Here is a 5927-nt window from a genome sequence, read left to right as displayed (position 1 = left end):
TGTGCTGCTATCCCATCTTTAATAACTGATTCTAGCAGTTTCCCCACTACCGACGTTAGACTAACTGGTCTGCAATTCCCCGTTTTCTCTCTCCCTCCCTTTTTAAAAAGTGGTGTTACATTAGCTACCCTCCAATCCTCAGGAACTACTCCAGAATCTAAAGAGTTTTGAAAAATTATCACTAATGCATCCACGATTTCTGGGCCTACTTCCTTAAGTACTCTAGGATGCAGCCTATCTGGCCCTGGGGATTTATCGGCCTTTAATCCATTCAATTTACCTAACACCACTTCCCGGCTAACCTGGATTTCACTCTGAAGAAGGGTTTCGGCCCAAAACGTCGCCTATTTCCTTCGCTCCATAGATGCTGCTGCACCCGCTGAGTTTCCCCAGCAATTTTGTGTACCTTCTGGATTTCACTCAGTTCCTCCATCTCATTTGACCCCCGGTCCCCTGCTATTTCCGGCAGATTATTTATGTCTTCCTTAGTGAAGACAGAACCAAAGTAGTTATCAATTGGTCTGCCATGTCCTTGTTCCCCATGATCAATTCACCCGTTTCTGACTGCAAGGGACCTACATTTGTTTTAACTAATCTTTTTCTCTTCACATATCTATAAAACCTTTTGCAGTCAGTTTTTATGTTCCCTGCCAGTTTTCTTTCATAATCTATTTTCCCTTTCCTAATTAAGCCCTTTGTCCTCCTCTGCTGGTCTCTGAATTTCTCCCAGTCCTCTGGTAGGCTGCTTTTTCTGGCTAATTTATACGCTTCATCATCTGATTAATCATCTGATTAATGCAAGTAGAGTGCGATCTTTCTGATATTATAAACCAAATTAGTTGCTTAATAGATAAACCATCTTTTAATAAGTAATCAATAAAACAAAACAGATGATTGTGAATGCTCAAAATCTGAAATAAATAATGAATAATCTGAAAGAAAACAGTAAATGCTGGTAACACGGTGAGAAACAGACACCATTGCAAGTCGCTTTCACTGAATAGCACTTTCTCAAATTTCATTTTGTCTCCTAGAATGCTTAACATCTAGATTAACATCTAACTGCCACTCAGAATGTCTTTCCAATAGTTAAATGTTAATTATTGTTGCATCATTTTAATGAATATTTGCTCTGTCCATATATTGCCCCTGTTTGACCCTTTTACTTTATGGGGTGTCCACTGATGTGTGTAGCAAAAGACACTAAACCAAGGTTTAGTACAACTTAATCTTTACTAGCACTGGAGTTACATAAGCATATATGCAAACCGTTAACTTCTAATAACTTCCCATTTGATTTATGGTAAGAGCTTATCACTTTCTGTACTAATTGAGGTGAGGGTGATCTTATGGAGATTTGTAAAATTATGAGGGGCATAGATAGGATAGTTAGTCACAGTAATTTTTTTACCAGGGCATGGGAGTCCAGAAAAAGAGGGCACTATTTAATTTGAGAAGGGAGAAATTTCAAGGAGATCTGAGGGGTATGTTTTTTGATTATGTGGATTGTGCTGCCAGAGAGGGCAATAGAGGCAGGTGCATTGCAGCATGCGAAAGGCATTTGGACATACACAAAGATAGAAAATAGATTGACCGATGTGGACCCGATGCAGGCAACAGGTAATCCTATAGGTTGGCATCATGGGTGTCATGGACAACTTAAGTTCCGTTTTTGTGTTCTACAGGTTTTTTGATTCTATGGACTAACATTGCAACTCCCTTATTCAAAAAAGGCAGAAGACAGGGAACTTCAGGCCAGTTCGGTTCACAACTATTATTATCAGGACTTGAAATAGGAGATTTATCAAGACTCCATAATAGGAGATTTACACCGACTGTACCTGAGGTCAGGATTGAACCTGGTCTCCAGGCTGTGATTCAATCAAAGAGGAAATTGCTAATTATTTACAAAAGCTGAATATAATTAAACCAAGTCAACTTGGTTTCAACAAAGGTAACTCATGTTTGACAAATTTGCTTGGATTCTTTGAGGATGTAACAGTGAAAGTCAATAGAAGGGAACCCATAGATGTGGTGTATTTAGATTTCCAAATGACATTTGACAGAACCGCAATGGAGGCTGATGCATAAATTAAAAGCCCCTGGTATCAGAAATGTGTTAGGATTGACTAAAAACTATCTAACCACCAGAAAACAAAGAGTTGGTATAAATTTGTCCTTTTCCGATTGGAAAAATATAATTTGTGGAATAATGCAGGGATCATATGTTAGCCCGCAATTGGTCACTAATTGCATTAATGACCTATAGAAAGGAACAGCGTGTAAAGTTTCCAAATTTGCCAATGATGCAGCATAAATTGTGGAAGGATAGGTTGCAGTAAGAAAGCTGTGATTCATGTTGTGACAAGAATCTGTAATTCTGCAACGGGATATAATAGATTGAGTCAGCAAACAAAAGACTGTCAAATGGAGTTTAATGTGGGAAAGTGGTTTGGTTATGCACTTCAGTAAGAAAAATCAAAAGACATTATTCTCTACATGGAGAGTATCATGAAAAGCCAGTAGGGAGATCCAAAAAATAGTTATGAAGGCAAATGGCACTTTAGCCTTCATTGAAACCAAGTCGGAGTTCAAAAATTGGGAGGTTTGATTACAATTGTACATGGTGTTGGTGAGGCTTCACCTGGAATACTGTGTAGTGTATGTGAAAAAGATATGGTAACATTGGAGGCTGCCCAAAGCAGATTCACCAGATCAATTCCTGGGATGAGAGTATTGTACTACCCAAGAGAGACTAAGCAGTAAGGGCCTGTAATGCCAGGAGTTTAGAAGATTAAAGGTGACCTTATTCAAATACACAAGGGCCTGAGGGAGCTTGACAAGGCAAAACTAGTGGGAGAATCTTGGACGAGGGGATATAACTCAAAGTTAAGAGACTTGTCATTTAAAACTGAGGTATGTGATAACTGAGGTATTTGAAACTGAGCGAGAAAATTTATTAGGATGTTACCAGGACTCGAGGGCCTGAACTATAGGCTGTGATTGAGCAGGCTAGGACTCCATTCCTTGGAACACAGGAGGATGAGGGGTAATCTTATAGACGTGTATAAAATCTTGAGAGGACGAGATCGGGTAGATGCACAGAGTCTCTAGCCCAGTTTGGGGAATCGAGAACCAGAGGACATAGGTTTAAGGTTAGGAGGAAAGATTTAATAGGAATCTGAGAAGTAACTTTTTCACAAATGGGTAGTAGGTGTATGGGATGAGCTACTAGAGGAGGTAGCTGAGGCAGGTACTGTCGCAACATTTAAGAAACATTTAGACAGGTACATGGATAGGAGAGGTTTAGAGGGATTTAAGCCAAACATAGGCAGGTGGGACTAGTGTAGATTGATCATGTTGGCCAGTGTGGGCAAGTTAGGACAAAGGGCCTGTTTCCACACTGTACGATAAGACGCTATGACTCTATGACTCAATGTAAAAATTGCTTGTCACAGAGAGTGGTGAATCTCAAGAATTTTTTACCCCTGGTGGGTGGAGGTAACTTAATCATTATAAGTATTTAAAGTGGCGGCGATAAATACTTGATGGATCCAGGAATAGAAGGAGATTGAGAAATGATACAGAAGTGGAGTTAAGGCCAGCATAGATCAACCATGATCATATTCAATGGGGGCAGGTTTAAAGGGTCTAAGGGCCTTTCCTATCTATCTATATTACTAAAAGTCTGATCTTGACCGCTTTTGGCCCACTGTGCTGCGATTTCCGAGAGAACGCCGCCACCTATGGCCGTCATTTTTGGCCACCTTGCTCAGAGCCCCCCTCCGCCTTCCGGGACCAGAGGATTTTTCCCATCGATGAAAAATCAGAGAGATATTAATGTTTTTACAAAATTTGCCATTCTTTCTGCTGCCCCTGCTGGAAGGAGGGGGAGGGACTATAAAAGCAAGAAGTGCTGTGCCTTATTCAGTCTCTGAAAGATGGAGGAAGCCATCTCTCTGAGTTCTGAATAACACTGAACACATGTTTACTCAACTGTGAGTGCCCTTAATGTTGTTTGAAAATGAAAATAGGGTTGGTTTGAAGTGAAAAGGCATTGCCTGCAAATGGTTGTTGGGGGGGTTTGGGTTGAAGTAAAAAGGCACTGCCTGCAAATGGTTGTTTGGGGGGTTTGGGTTGAAGTAAAAAGGCACTGCCTGCAAATGGTTGTTTGGGGATTTGGGTTGAAGTGAAAAGGCACTGCCTGCAAATGGTTGTTTGTCTAAACTTGACAACTTCCTGTTTGCACTGTATATTGATTTTAGAACGCTACCACTTACGGCTGTGATTTTTGGCCTTCTTACTCAGTTCCCCTCCTCTCATCAGGTGCAGAGGATTCTTCCCATCAATGAAAAACAAAAGTGTTATTAGAGTTTAAAAAACGTTGAGAATCTCTCTCCTGTCAAACACGCCATGAAGGTCACACCTTTTCCGGTGGGAGGGGGAGGGATTATAAAACCCGGAAGTGTGGGTGTGGCTCAGTCTCTGCATGATGGGGGAGGGAGAGGTCACGACTCTGTCTGAGCTGTGAATCAACTGAACACACTGAGTGATCTACTGTGTGGTTTTATGGTGGTTTTTATGGTGGTTTCACCCTGCTTGAAATAGTATGAAACTGCATTTGAATGTGGTGGCCTTGCACAAAATGGTATGAAACTGCATTTGTATGTGGTGTCGTTGCACCCTGCATGAAATGGTATGAAACTGCATTTGAATTTTGTGGCCTTGCACCATCCTTGAAATGGTATGAAACTGCACTTGAATTTGGTGGCCTTGCACCCTGCTTGAAGTGGTATGAAACTGCACTTGAATTTGGTGGCCTTGCACCCTGCTTGAAGTGGTAGGAAACTAAACCTGAATTTGGTGGCCTTGCTCCCTGCTCGAAGAGGTAAGAAACTGCATTTGAATTTGGTGGCCTTGCACCCTGCTTGAAGTGGTATGAAACTGCACTTGAATTTGGTGGCCTTGCACCCTGCTTGAAATGGAATTTCAAGGAATAGCCGTGAGTCAACTGCCAGCCCACCAGCCGTGAGTGAGCTGCCAGCACATCAGGCTTGAGGGACTGAGCTGCCACCCCAAGAATCCATTTGGCCCACAATGTCCATACTAGCCCTCTGGAGACCAGTAGTCACAGCAGCCAACAACACCCATACCAGTGCTCCAGAAAGCCCCCCCCCCCACTGACCACCAATATTGGAATTGGTGGAGAGGTGGAATATTGCGTCGGGGGTCCAGCCCTCCCGTGTGAACATGGGACCCAACGGATCCCACTTAGTCTAGTTCTCCATAATAGGAGATATCCACTTTGCAGCCATCAATCTTGTGGTCCCATAATGTTCAATTTCATTCTCAGAGGATCTTACCAGCAATGACTGATATAGAAGAACTGGAACAGTGGCGAATATTATTAAATGGCTGTAACATATCTGTGGAAACATCAAAAATTGAAGAAGCTGATGTAAATAATGTTGGTTTTATATTTTTCCTCCTCCTATTCTATTGTCCATTAATAAATTGCAGTGACGAGCAAATGTCAGTGTCATAATGTTACATTAGCTGAAATAGTAACATTTGATTAGACTTTCATGTTTGGGTTTCCTATCTGTCCAAAACAAATTTTCACTCTGGTAGATTGTGTTTCAAAAGCTTTGAATTGAATTTCCTCTGGAAGGGAAGAAGGGTGTTTATTGAATTTGCTGCCCAAGTCTGTCACCACCACTGAGCCAAACTGGCCAGAAGTTATTAGGCTAGATCTTATGTTAAACTGGCTTATTTCAGCAGTGTTGGGACCTTCCCTTGACCATGGTACTCCTGAGATAGAAGAAACTGTGATCAGATAGTTTATTGACATTAACTTAAAGTTTCATCTGTCATGGTCATGGTCGGAGAAGTATAAGGCATCGTGGTTTGAAGAGAGGTTAGATCTT

The sequence above is a fragment of the Amblyraja radiata genome, chromosome 15 (genome assembly GCF_010909765.2).
Source record: "Amblyraja radiata isolate CabotCenter1 chromosome 15, sAmbRad1.1.pri, whole genome shotgun sequence".
Classification (NCBI taxonomy): domain Eukaryota; kingdom Metazoa; phylum Chordata; class Chondrichthyes; order Rajiformes; family Rajidae; genus Amblyraja; species Amblyraja radiata.
The sequence above is the reverse complement of the archived record's forward strand: the minus strand, read 5'-3'. Positions refer to the sequence as shown.